The following is a 14747-nucleotide window of genomic DNA, read 5'->3' as shown; positions in this document are numbered from 1 at the left end:
CTAGGATTTTTTTTTTTAAAGATAGTTTGTTGGGCAGGGGGTTCAGGGGAGGGAATGCTGATTGGGTTGGGGTTGAAATCATAGAGACACAAAGCTGTCCTCTCACACTGAGTCAGTTCAATGTCTGATGAAGAAAAATTGCAGCAAGAGACCACAGAAAAGTTGGTGAGAAAATTATCAAAGTCATGATATTAAAGAAATGTTGAGGATCACAAGCCTTCAAATTGAAAGGAGCACAGAGTGGCTACGATAATGTTTTTTTTTCTTTTTGAGATGGAGTTTCACTCTGATGCCCAGGCTGGAGAGCAGTGGTATAATCTTGGCTCACTGCAACCTCTGCCTCCCAGGTTCAAGCAATTTTTCTGTCTCAGCCTCCCAAGTAGATGGGACTACAAGTGCATACCACCATGCCTGGCTAATTTTTTGTATTTTTAGTAGAGATGGGGTTTCACCATGCTGACCAGGCTGGTCTCAAACTCCTGACCTTGTGTTCCACCCACCTTGGCTTCCCAAGTGCTAGTCGTGAGCCACAGCACCCTGTCAATAACAAATCTTTTATCTTACCAGTAGTAAAGACTCTCTCTCTCTCTCTCTCCCTCTTTTTCTTACTTAAGATAGGGTCTCACTATGTTGTCCAGGCTGGTTTTTTTTTTTCACCTCTTATGCACTCTCTTTGGGAAGGTATGCCTCAGGAAAATGAGGAAATTAATCAAGAAAGAGGAAGATGAAATGGCACCAACGTAACAGATGATTCAATACAGGGAATGGCCAAGGGACATCTCAGGCATTCATATTCAGCCAGTAGACTGGGGTTGGAGGTTTTTGGGAGGTCATTTGCCAGCACAAATAAAAAAATGGAACTGCTGTATTTGATTACATAAAAAATGTGATTGAATTTCAATTATTTGGGGATGGGGGAAGTAAGCATTATAACAGAGAACATCTAATAAATATAAAGCAAAGCAAGTATAACTCTAGGGAAAAAAGAAAGTGTTGTAGAGGACTGATGTCATCATAGTGGACATTTTGGCTCAGTAGCGAATGATATTTCATAGTCATAGTGATGTAAACAGTGCTTATTGAGAATAAAAATTGTTATATAATTACGTAGGGAGAGCTGTAGGGAATGAGGGTAGAAAAAAGCAGAATTGTTGAATCCTCAACTCTCATAGTTGACGTCAATAGACAATGTCTAAAATTGACAAATTAGAATTTAGCAATGTAATAATGTTCTTTAGAAACAAGGAGGTTAAAGACAAGGGAAAAAGCTATATGATCTCAAGAACAGCTTCAGGGGGTGATGCAGGGAAGGGAGAGATGGAGGCTTTTATTATTAGCTTTTTAGTATTATTTGACTTTTAAAACCATGGCATAGTGGCTCACACCTGTAATCCCAATGCTTTGGGAGGCCAAGGCAGGAGGGTCACTTGAGGCCAGGAGTTTGAGACCAGCCTGGGCAATGTAATGAGACCTTGTCTCTACAAAAATAAAAAATTAGCAAGACCTGGTGGTGCTTGCCTCTAGTACCAGCTATTTGAGAGGCTGAGGTGGGAGGATTGCTTGAGCCCAGGAGTTTAAGGCTGCAGTGAACAAGATCATGTCTCTGTTCTCCAGCCTGAGTGACAGAGTGAGACGGTCTGAGAAACGAAGAAAGAAAAAGAAGAAAGAAAGAAAGAAAGAAAGAAAGAAGAAAGCAAGCAAGCAAGCAAGCAAGAAAGAAGAGAAAGAAAGAAAGAAAGAAAGAAAGAAAGAAAGAAAGAAAGAAAGAAAGGAAGGAAGGAAGAAAGGAAGGAAGGAAGAAAGGAAGAAAGAAAAGAAAGGGAGGGAGGGAAAGAGAAAAAAGAAAGGGAGAAGGAAAGAAAGAAAAAAGAGAGAGAGAGGGAAAGAGGGAAAAAGAGAAAAAGAAAGAAAGAGGAAAGAGAGAGAGGAAGGAAGAAAGAGAGAGAGAGAAGAAAGAATTGATTCTTGGTCCTATCTCCTTCCATAAATTACAAGACTGAACTGCAGCACCCTCTGATGAGCAACTTTGTAAATTCTCTGCATCAAGGTTTCCAGAGAATTGTTACTTCTCCTCATTCAGCTACCCCTTCTGCAAGCCACAGAAAACTCCAGAAATCACTACTCTCCTTCCCTCAAAACGCCAGTTGCTTCAGGGAGCCCAAAGTTGTAGCTCCTCCCTCTCTCCTCCACCTGGGTGCTGCAGCAGCCTGGCAGCTTAGGTGAGAAAGGAGCTGTGAGGGCTTTTTCTGCACTGACCCAGGGTTGTGTGGCAGGGTAGGGAAGGGACCAAGAGGTCTCACCTGGCTGAGTGACAGTGACGGTCGTAGGATATTCTCACAACCAGGCCGGCACGTGTTTGAAGTGGACACTTTCTCCCTTAGTGTTTTCTTGGCTTCTTCAGAGGCCCTTATGGGGAACGTTTGACTTTTTCCTGTGAAGGAAGAAAGACATGCTTTTTTTTTTTTTTCTGCCTGGCACTTCTCTTTTCAAACTGTTTTTCTCCGGCCCTCTCCTCTGTGGGAAACCTCATGTGTGGGGGCCAAGCAGTCCTCTTGGGCCTTCGGTGACTTGTTCCCTCTGTCCTGCCTCGTGTCTGCAGCGCTTGACACCCCTCAAACTTGCATGGTGCCAGCTGTCCCCAGCTGAGGAGCAAACCCTTTTTCTTTTCTTTCTTTCTTTTTTTTGAGATGGAGTCTCATTCTGTTGCCCAGGCTGGAGTGCAGCAGCGCGATCTCGGCTTACTGCAACCTCCGCCTCCTGAAACCCCTTCTTTTTCTGCAGCTGGCCAGCCTGGTTCCACCCTCAGCACTTCCCAGGTGGAGGTGCACTCCAGGCCCCATTGCCCCGCTAAATGTGGATGAGACATTTCAGTCTCCCTGTTGTCCCTTTGAAATTCTTACAATCCTTTAGAATTTGAGAAAAATCACCCAAATCCATTGCCCTTAGGAGAGAGAGGATCTCTAAAAATGCCATTTTCTACCTTTTTATAATCATAAAGTGTGGTTATGAATGTGGACCACGGTCCTTTAACAGATTTTCACTATCTTACTTCTCAAATTTGAGTTTCCTACTGGGACTCAGAATTCACCTTATCGTCTGATACCTATTTTGTCTAGGTTCCGCAAGTAAAACTTACCACTTAACGAAGGTCCCATCAGCCTTTTATTTTTAGAGTTTTAAAAAATTAGCCATTTTTAAACCGGCAGGGCTGGTTCCTCTCCCATGGGATCCTTCCCCCATGGTTGTCCTTAGAGGTTCTTGTTTTTTTTCTAAAGGCCTGAATCCTAAATCCAGCTGGGCCAGTCATTAAGAGTTGTCTGCTAAGCTGTGGTATCAGTGTGTGGAAAGAGACTGCAATACTGGATTGAGGACCCCATGAGCATGTGCCTGTCAAACCCAAAATAATTGAAAAGATCAGAATTTAGTTCTAAAGAGAATTCAAATGCAAGTCATGGGGTAACATAGAATAGCCATCAGGTGACATAGACTCCAAAGGAATGGGTCAGTGCTCTGAAGTTAAAAAGCTAAGGTCTTGCTTATATAGGCAGAAAACAAATAAATTTAACAGGATTGAAACGTTTTTCACAGAAAGTTTGTTTATGAGTTACAGCAATCTAATTAGTTGTAGTTTGCTTTATTTTTCTTCCCCAATTGTATATGTGTGTGTGTATATATATATATATATATATGATCAAAATCAGCAGTGAAGAGGAAAGGGGTCTTCTCTGGAGCCCTTTTGGTCTATTACAATATTTTACAAAACAAGGTAGACAGATAAAGGGCTAATCTATGACGGGGAACACAAGCTACAGCTGCCTGGGTTATAGTTGCCTGTCATGTGACTCAGCTCCCATCACTGCATTCCTGTAAGTCTCAAAATAATTTAAAGTTCCAACAACTTTGAAGTTGAATTACTTATTTTCACAGGTTTGAATTCTGCCTCTGCTCTCACCAGGGTGTAACCTTCAAGGGATGCCTGCCTGTTCTCCCTCAGCCTGGTTTTCACTTGTGTATGATAAGCTCATCAAACCTCTGTGTTCAAGAGTTTTTGTAGAGCTCAACCTCCCCCAATTCCCCACCCTATCACCAGCCTTCCCAGAGGTCCGAAGGTAGGGTTGAAAGTTCCAGCTCTTTAATCACCTGGTCTTTCTTGTGACTAGCCCCATCCTGAGGCTACCTAGGAACCCCTTCCTAAGTCCTCTCATTAGCATAAACTCAGGTGTGATATGAAATTGGCTCCTATCATCAGGAAATTCCAAGGGTTTCAGGAGCTCTGTGGCAGGAACCAGGGACAAAACCCAAATACGCTTCTTATTGCACCACACCTCCATCAGCCAGGCTTTCTTTTTTTGGTGACAATAGCAACTTCTAGCTGCCCACATTGCTCATTGTATACTAATTATAATGCATTTATGTAAGGCATTCCCACCAGCACCATGACAATTGACAGATGCTGTCACAGTGACATGAAAGTTACCTTATATGATTTCAGGAGCTTCTCACCCATTTTCCAGAAAGTTTGTGGATAATTCACCCCTTATTTAACATACAAATAGGAGTGGGTATAAATACAGCTAGCCAGCAATCCATGAGTGCCACTCTGGGTCACTGTGCCTGTGGAGCTGCCATTTTGCTATACATTATTTCCCTAATAAATCTGTTTTATTCACTGTCAGCTCACTCTTGAATTCTTTCTTGAGTGAAGCCAAGAACCCTCCTGGGCTAAGCCCCAGTTTGGGAGTTTGTGTGCATCAATTCCAACCCTTGAAATTTTCCTCACTAGTGCAGCTACAATGCTGCGGACTTCATGAACAGAATGGTTGTTGCTGTTATTGGATATTAGTCATCATGAACGTAGAATGATGGTTTCCCCTCTCTAGGCAGCCAGAGGAGGAATCCAAGAAATAGATTGAATGAGATAATGGATGTAAAAGTGTTTTGTAAGCTGTAAAGCAGTATATATATATGTATATATATATGTATTGCATATATATATATAAACTATATATATTATTTATATCTTTATATATCTCAAGGGTTACTGTAGTGTGAAAGTTGTCAGAATCAAAATGGGGCACTAATAGTTTTTTTAAAAACTAACAAATAGACCCAGGGAAGGCTATAAAGAGAGGATTCTCATGCTTCTATACCAAACAACAAAAACCATCACAAAAATTTTTGCCAAAACTACAACTTTGTACAAAGGTCATCACAGCCTTACACAAAAGAATCCTTCTGCAAAAACATCTCCCAAGCAATTGCTTTTCCAACCTCAACTGATATCACCCTTGTTATTAATCTTTATAGCCAAGGATAATTATTTCAGAATAATTATGTAATCTTATTTTTTTTCCTTTAAAAACATTTGTCTCCCTTTACCTCCCTGAATACATACATAGTTTACTGTGGCACACGTATTCCCATTGCAAGGCCCTATTCCTGAATAAACATCCTTTTCTTTGAGAGAGCCTCTCTCTATTTGTTATTTAGGTTGATGGTAGCAAAGGGTATTCTTTATCTTTATTTGTTTACCTCTTCTCTCTGGGCTTGGGAAAAAATGAGTTTCTATTCAGTAGTGCTGTGGATGGTCTAAAAGCTTTTCAGATGCAACTCACCTCACTGAGTAAATGGCAGGGTAGGAAGTGAAGGTGAGATATAGACCATCCATGATGCATAATAGACACTCAATGAATATTTGTTGAACGAATAAGTGGAGAAGAACAGAAATGTGTTTCATGAGAGGCACAGATATGGGCTCTAAAGCTTTAACATTCCAATGCCTGCCAGGCGGATGCCTCCAAGACAAGCCTGGCTGAGCAGGAGATGCTGCAGGTGAAGCTCTCCACTTGGCAGCATTGGTGTCAGAGCAGTGCTTCAGTATGAGGTGTGGACACTGGGCCCAAGATGATTGGCCGGAAAGCTCCCTAACTATAAGCAAATTACTCAATACAAAAGTTTGACTGACATTCCAGCTTTAATTTTAAAATACAACAAAAAAGAAAATTCCATTATGTTGTGTGTATTTGTATGTTTTTAACACATTCTCCTTACTTGGTACTTACTATATTCACTAGCTCTGATGCATGCTCCCCCTCCTCCCCTGGGTTTATGGGTAAGGACTAAGTTTCTCAGGCAAAATATTTCAGTGTAGATCTTCAAAATCTCATCAAGGTAGCTGGCTTTAGAAACAACTAACCCCTAAAACAAAATTTTTAAAATGTAAAGAAAATTATAGCATGATTACAGGCTAACACGTACTGAGCTCTTGCAATGAGCACGCACTTGGATTAAATGCATCACGTCGATTGCTTCATTAATCTTCCTTATGCCTTCAAAGATGTGGGTATTACTTATACTTTTATCACTATTTATAATTATTTTAAAGATGAGAAAACTGAGGCTTGGAAAGATGAAGTGTCTTGTCCAAGGTCCCACAGCTACTGATGTACAGAGCACAGAATGAACCTGGGCCTGACTCTAGTGCCCAAGCCATTGGCGTTATGCACAATGCTTGTTACATTGTCCCTGGGACAATATTGGCTCTGGGCTTCTAATTTTAAGAAAACTTTAAATAAATAGAGTGAGTTCATAGGCAATGGCAAGAGAGAACTAAACAATGTCACCCATGTAACTGTAAAGCATCTCGAGATGTTTTACCTGGAACAGCGTCTCTCAAAGCTGGAATGTTGACACTTGGGGCTGGATTGTTTTTTGTCAATGAAAGGCCTGTCCTGTGCATTTTAGGATATTAACAATACCCTTGGACTCTAACCACTCAATGCCAGCAGCATACTCTCTCACAGTTGTGACAACCCTCAATATCTCCTACATTACTGAATGTCCTCTGAGTGGGCAAAGTACCCACCCAACCTTCATTTGAGAACCACTGACTTAGAGCATGAAGGCTCAGGAGAACATACTGTCATCAAATATTTAAAAGGTCGTCTCAAGATGTATGATCTTGACAAGGGCCCTGAGAAGGCACTTTGGTTCAGAAGCATTGGTTCAGAAGAGGAAAGCCTGGAAAGGGAAATGCTCCAAACAGAAGTGAGCCTGGGCAAAGAGCCAGAGTCGAGTCATCAGACCACAGCAGAGGAGCCACGGGATCCAATTCATTGAACATTTTGTGTAAGGTTTAAGTTATCAGATAATGAGGAGGTGCAAATTTTAGTCTTTTTCCCCCTCTGGATAGTTGGAAGGGTTTAGATAAGTTTATTTTCTTATTTCTTGCATTTATTCAATGCATATTTATTTGGTGCTTACTAAGTATATCATTATATTGAATGGAATTATCTCTTTCCACCCCCAGGGCTGGCACATGATAGATGTTCAGTAAGTGTTTGTCGAACATGCTCTTGAATTGATTAAGAAGGAAAATTGCCGGTGAAAATAAGGCCTTCTTGGAAATGTTTTTTTTTTTTATTGCTTTTCAGCCTCCAAATGGGAGGCACCTTAGCCTCAGCAACAACACTGTTAGAATAGGGTAATTTTCGCAGCTGGATGATGCCCTTCATATCCCTCTTCCCCTCAAATCCTAGGAGTGTACCCTATTTAGAGCCAGCATCTCCCTAACCCCATGTTTACTTTCTGAAGAAAATATTGTCCATATTGTAACATTATTTATAACTGAAAATTGGAAAAAAAAGCACAAGGTTAAAGAAGCAATGGTGAAATACCAAATAAAATATTTTTCAGCCACTTGATGTTTCATTTTTAATGACATGGGAAAGTGTTCATAATACAGTAAGAAGTCATACGTGCACGAAAAAGTTGCAAAGAAATGCGTTAGTATGTTAACAGCTGTTATCTCTGGGGCAATGGAGTAAGAGTTGATTCTTGCTTTCTACTTAATACTCTACTTTTTTTCTATAATAATCATTCAACACTTTTTATAGCCAGAACTTTTCTTATGAAAAGCCAATGCAAAAAGAAATGTTTCTTATTTGTTCTTTGCATAGGGCTGCTGACATGATTTTCTCTCTAGTGTATGAGCTTCTGGCTTCTTTCCTGAGCCCCTATCTCCATTGTCTCAAGTGAATGCCCATTTCTGAGTCATGCTTTGCCTACAGAACCTCAGAGGGAGCATGACAATGTACTATATTCATTCCCATCCCCATCCCCAACTCCATCCATGCTACCAATTGGCAAAACTTCCTCAGATTCTGTTTCCACAAAATTCTGCCATACCAAGCAACACAGGAGGATATTAGACATTTAGGGAGTTAAATAGGTTAGTCAACAGAAATTCACTGCAATTTCATCATAGTTCCAGAGTATTTATATGACTAGACCTTCACATATCATCAGAAGGCAGCCCACCCACTGATAAGTAACATTTCGTGCACATATGACTTCTTACTGTATTATGAACACTTTCCCATGCCATTAAAAATGAAACATCAAGTGGCTGAAAAATATTTTATTTGGTATTTCACCATTGCTTCTTTAACCTTGTGCTTTTTTTTCCCGATTTTCAGTTATAAATAATGTTACAATATGGACAATATTTTCTTCAGAAAGTAAACATGGGGTTAGGGAGATGCTGGCTCTAAATAGGGTACACTCCTAGGATTTGAGGGGAAGAGGGATATGAAGGGCATCATCCAGCTGCGAAAATTACCCTATTCTAACAGTGTTGTTGCTGAGGCTAAGGTGCCTCCCATTTGGAGGGCCTCCTCCGTGTGCCCCAGGGAGTAATCTTTGTGTTTATTGCATGCTATAGGCTCTTGGGAGATGAGCAACACTAGCCTTGCTTCCAAGCTTCCATTGTGGAGATTTACTAAATCCCATTGACATTAGGATGTGTGATATGGTAACAGAGTCAGAGGAGAGCCAGAGAGCAATAAATGTGAATGCTCTTTCAGTGCTGTGTTAGCAGAAGATGACCTTAGCAGATCTCACCCTGTTGTGTTTGCAGGTGTGTAGTACAATAAAAAGTACGTGTGGTCAGCCGGGCACAACAGCTCACACCTGTAATCACACCACTTTGGGAGGTTAGGTTGCCTGCAGAGGCAAAGGACTGGGATAGTTGTATTAAGGAATTATCTTTGCGAATAGGAAGAAATGGCAAAGGCAGTAAAGGAGGAAGGAGAAAGTACGATATTATGTAAAAGAAGGGTTGATGAGAAGTTCATCAGGCAGGAAGTCCCACACTACCACCATGTCACTCTACCACCACGACAAGAGCCTCCTGAGAATCAAAGTTGAGCACCAGAGTCTTGATCTTTGCAGACAATTGTCCAGTCCCACTGGCACCTATTTATTCTGTCCCCACGAGAAGCCACAGCCTGCCAGGCGTTGGGTGAAGCTCACCATCTTAATCGATGCACATTTCATCTGTAAACATCTAGAAAGCAGATCCAAGGCCCAAAGGCTGTCATTATAACCCCCTGTAAAGAAAGCCATGACTAAAGCAGAGAAGTCCAGTAATGGGGCAGGGCCAGAGCCAAGTAGTAGTTTTCCTGGCAGTGTTCGTAGACCGGCCAATTGCTGCAGCTCTCACAGATAATCCCTAGACCAGCACTGGCAACATTTAGTGAGTGTAACAGATGGAGGGTTGTTAAACATTGCAGATTCCTGAATAGTTTCCCCCGCTGTGTTCTGCTTTAGTAGGTCCGGGGGTGAAGCCAGGGATTCTGCATTGTTAAGTCTCACCATTCATGCTGGTGGTCTAGAGGCCACACTTTGAGAACCACAGCCTTAAATAAATGGGAACACTAAATGTTTTCACACTCTTGTAGTTTCCAAATAGATGTATTAATCATATATATCATCTTCTAGAATCTAATCAATTTTATTTCATCTAATTTAAATATAGGTGTAGCCATTAAACTTTTAAATGTGCAGCTGGGCACAGCAGCTCACCCCTATAATCCTAGCACTTTGGGAGGCTGAGGCAGGTAGATCACTTGAACCCAGAAGTTCAAGATCAGCCTAGGAAACATGGTGAAACCTTGTCTCTACCAAAATACAAAAAATTAGGCGGGCATGGTGGCATGTGCCTGTAGTCTCAGCTACTCAGGAGGCTGAGGTGGGAGAATCACTTGAGCCTAGGAGGTTGAGGCTGCAGGGAGCTGTGATCATGCCACCGCACTCTAGCCTGAGTGACAGAGCAAGACCATGTCCCCAAAACAAAAAACTTTGAAGTGTGCTTTAATTTCTGTTCCTTGGCAATTTTTTTTCATATAAACAAATTTATTTATTTATTTTTTATTTATTTTTTCAGATGGAGTTTCACTCTCATTGCCACGGCTGGAGTGTGGTGGCGCGATCTCGGCTCAGGGCACTTCACCTCCCAGGTTCAAGCGATTCTCTTGCCTCAGCCTCCCAAGTGGCTGGGACTACAGATGCATGCCACCACACCCAGCAAATTTTTTGTATTTTTAGTAGAGGCAGGTTTTCATCATGTTGGCCAAGCTGCTCTCGAACTCCTGACCTCCGGTGATCCACCCACCTTGGCCTCTCAAAGTGTTAAGATTACAGGCATGAATCACCACCCTGGCCCATATAAACCAATTTTTAAATTTGGTAATATTATTTATCAGTTTATTGTTTTTTTTTTAATTGGAGGAAAAGATGAATGAACTCAGAGAAGATAGAAGAAGACTTCAGGGGCTCCATGTTGCAAACCAAGTTTTCTGCCAGCTGCCCCAGATCTCAGAAACTAAAAAAATCACTTGATTGAGACCACCTTGCTGGGCTTCCCTGTGCAGGGCAGCTAATGAGGGGTCGGGAGAGTAGCTCTATTAAACAAAATTCAAAGAGTGCATTGGGTGGCAGTATCTCGTGTTAATGGTACAAAGCCTTCGATCTGTTTGTTTTGTGTATAGAATTCATTTACATGGCATCAGCTGCCTCTGATTTCTTTTTTTCCCCCAAGAGGGAGACTATCAGATGCAGGTGAAGACAGAATTATAACTAACCCAAATCAGATTGCTGTTGGGATTTTATGCAGAGGAGCTTTTGCTTTCTTCTTCAAGTCTCCTTGAATTTCTCCCAGCTACTTCGGGCTTCTGCCTCTGCTCCACTGGCTCCCTGAAGCAGACACCAAATGCTGGGATTGCCTGTTATCAGAGCAAAACAAACACCTTCTGCCTCCAGCCCCACTGTTTAAGTGAATATGGCAAGTTTGTGAGATTGACTGGGTTTCGGAGAGATGCATTTGGCTGCCTCTCCTCACCTATTTTGTTTTTGCTCTATTAATCTGATGACTTTTTTTTTTCCCAAGGGCCCTTAGGATTGTTAATTGATTACCTTAGGTCAGCTGGGGGTAATTTTCTCCATTTTATAGAAACTGACAGAGCAGCATCCCTCCTCTGCAGAAATAGGAATAATCCAGGCTTTCGTCACCCATTAAGGTAAATGAGGAGTCTTTTCTCTGTGGAACAGATGCTGGAGGAATAGCCACTCCATGCAAGGGACTAGGTGCTCCAGTGATTCCAAAATGAGTTTGCAGCACACAGAGGGTTCCTGTCCTCAAGAATCCCTTCCACCTCCTTACCTCCTCCTTTTCTCGAGAGAGACTCAGGGTTTGGCTTTTCTGTCTTTCTCCCTTTGCTGGGTTACCATTTCCATGAGATCACTTGGAGTTCTCTCTCCTTGATGGTCCTCTGGGTGCCATCTTTACACTCAGCCCCAGGCAGAGTGATGAATGGCATCTTCTCAGTGTGTTCTTTTACAAGTAGAATCACAGCGATGATACCTGGAAAAAAAAATCTATCAATACTCCATGGTGTCTTGGTTTTGAGATTGGATAATGATTTTTGCCTTTAATTTAGAGAGCTGGTTTCCCCTGTTTTATCTTTCAGGGGACAGGCCCAGCCCATTTAGGCTGTCAGTGAGATGCAGTACCATCAACAGTCTAAACATTCTCTAGAACTTAATTTTTCATGTTAAATCCAGTTTAGCCTAAAGCCTGACCTATTCAAAGTTCAGCCTGAAGGTTTCTCCATACATAGGGAACCCAACTGGATGTGTAAACAGACTGTAACCTACTCTTGGAACAAGTGGCCGAGTCTCAGCCAATCACAAAAGCTGCACTTCAACCACTCACAGGCAGCCAACTGTTCAAACCGTATTCAGATAAGGTAAACACTGAGCTACAACCGATTGGGCTGTTTCTGTGCCTCACTTCTGTTTTCTGTACATCACTTTCCCTTTCCGTCCATAAATCCTCTCCCATCATGTGGCAGAGCGGGAGTCTCTCCGAATCTGCTCTGGCTCAGGAGCAGCCTGATTTGTGAAATATTCTTTCTCAATTAAACTCTGCTAACTTTAATTTATCCAAAGCCTTTTTTTTTAATACTCAGGTGCCCCAAACAGAGCCAAGAAGAAGACAAGAAACTTAGGAAAGTGGGAATTGGGGTGAAGAGACTAGGGGATCCCAAATAAGAGAGAAGATGGCAAGGTTAGGGAGGAAAAAATAGAAACTAACTCAAGAAAAGAAAGACCCAAGTGAAAACCTGAACAAAGAATTCCAAATTGTTTTACTTCTTATACCCCAAGTATAGAAAATACATTATACAGACAATCCTTGTTTTGCATGCAAGAATTTCAGTTTTTACAGTTGAGTTAAAACTGTACTAGTGATCCAAGTATATACAAGCTGTCTTCCTCTATCTACCAGTCCCTCAGAAATGTGGTTCAGCTGTCAGTTACCACAATACATTAATTGAGGGTAATTGTACTTCTTTCCAACTAATTCCTAAGTAAATAACAGATGCATCTTATGATCAGTGACCAACCATGCCACTTCTTTCAAACTCTGTTGCATCTGTTACCCAGGTCTCAGTATTTTTACACAAATGGCAAAGTGTGTGATTATGTCACCTCCTTGTCTCCCGGTGTGTGACTCATGTGTCATTTTACAAAAATAAATAATCAGCCGAGCGTGGTGGTTCATGCCTGTAATCCCAGCACTTTGGGAGGCCACGGCAGGTGGATTACCTGAGGTCAGGAGTTTGAGACCAGCCTGGCCAACATGGTGAAACCCCGTCTCTACTAAAAATATAAAAATTAGCTGGGTATGGTGGCAGGCACCTGTAATCCCAGCTAGTCGGGAGGCTGAGGCAAGAGAATCACTTGAACCTGGGAGGCAGAGGTTGCAGTGAGCTGAGATCTTGCCATTGCACTCCAGCCTGGGTGACAAGAGAGAAACTCCATCTAAAAAAACAAAACAAAACAAAAAACAGAGGATAATCAAAAGAAGGAATCGGACAACAAAGATGAAAGTGCAATAAAGAAAGTGAACTTCACCTGCTGGAAGTGAAATTGGAGGTGATTAGATGATTTGAAAATGACTATGAGAAAGCAAAGTTAGGAGAGACCAAGGTCTGTGTGAAACTACCATATATAAACTGTATTTTAAAAGCCCAGTGAATAGAAAAAGCAAGAAAGTGGCATCAGCAAATAATTTGATGTTAATGGAACTCTCTGAGATATTCCACGGCATTGGAAGCACTGGGGATAAAATATTGGAAACAGATCCAGACTTATAAAGGAGTAGGATGCTTTGCCAAGGTATAAAAAAGAGGCTCACTCAGTATTGTAAGTGTCATGACAAGAAGAAGGCAGTCACTGTTCAAACACCTCTTCATACTTTTTTTTTACAAAGAAATAAAACATACTAATTTTCAATCTTTCTACTGTTTTAAATTACAGTGTACTAAAAACCTATTCGTTTTACTAGCTTTTAATTTCCCTATTTATAACTGACAGTTGGGGAGTTTTTGAAAGCCATAAGACAGTAAGCATTTTTCCCATTGATTACTGAGATGGCTTTGCATGGTTTCAGCAGCTTGCATGGTCATTTTTCTAGTTCGGCTCTACTACGCTAAGTATTTACTTGGATCACAGGATATTTGTGCATAGGCGAAGTAAGGCTAATCATCATGATTTGTAAATTATACCAATTATAAGTAATATGGTTCCTTTTTCATTATACTTTAAGTTCTGGGGTACACATGCAGATCTTGCAGGGTTGTTACATATGTATACACATGTCATGGTGGTTTGCTGCCTCCATCCCCCCTTCACCTACATTAGGAAATTCTCCTAATGTTATCCCTCCCCAATCTCCCCACCCTGTTATCGCTCCCCTAGTCCCCCACCCCTGCACAGACCCTAGTGTGTGTTGTTCCCCTCCCTGCGTCCACGTGTTCACATTGTTCAACACCCATTTTTGAGTGAGAATGTGCGGTACTTGGTTTTCTGTTCCTGTGTCAGTTTGCTGAGAATGATGGTTTCCAGATTCATCCATGTCTCTACAAAGAACATGGACTCTTCCTTTTTTATGGCTGTGTAGTATTCCATGATGTATATGTGCCGCATTTTCTTTATCCAGTCTATCCTTAATGGACATTTGGGTTGGTTCCAGGTCTTTGCTGTTGTAAACAATGCTGCAATGAATATACGTGTGCATGTGTCTTTATAATAGAACAATTTATAATCCTCTGGGTATATACACAGTAATGGGATTGCTGGGTCAAATGGTATTTCTATTTCTAGATCCTTCAGGAATCACCACACTGTCTTCCATAATGGTTGCACTAATTTACACTCCCACCAACAGTGTAAAAGTGTTCCTATTTCTCCACATCCTCTCCAGCATCTGTTGTCTCCTGATTTTTTAATGATTGCCATTCTAACTGGCATGAGATAGTATCTTAATGTGGTTTTGATTTGCATTTCTCTAATGACCAGTGATGACAAGCATTTTTTCATATGTTTATTGGCTGCATAAATGTCTT

The sequence above is a fragment of the Sapajus apella genome, unplaced genomic scaffold (assembly GCF_009761245.1).
Source record: "Sapajus apella isolate SASKATOON/1434 unplaced genomic scaffold, GSC_monkey_1.0 scaffold49, whole genome shotgun sequence".
Taxonomy (NCBI): Eukaryota; Metazoa; Chordata; class Mammalia; order Primates; family Cebidae; genus Sapajus; species Sapajus apella.
This window is presented reverse-complemented; position numbering follows the sequence as displayed.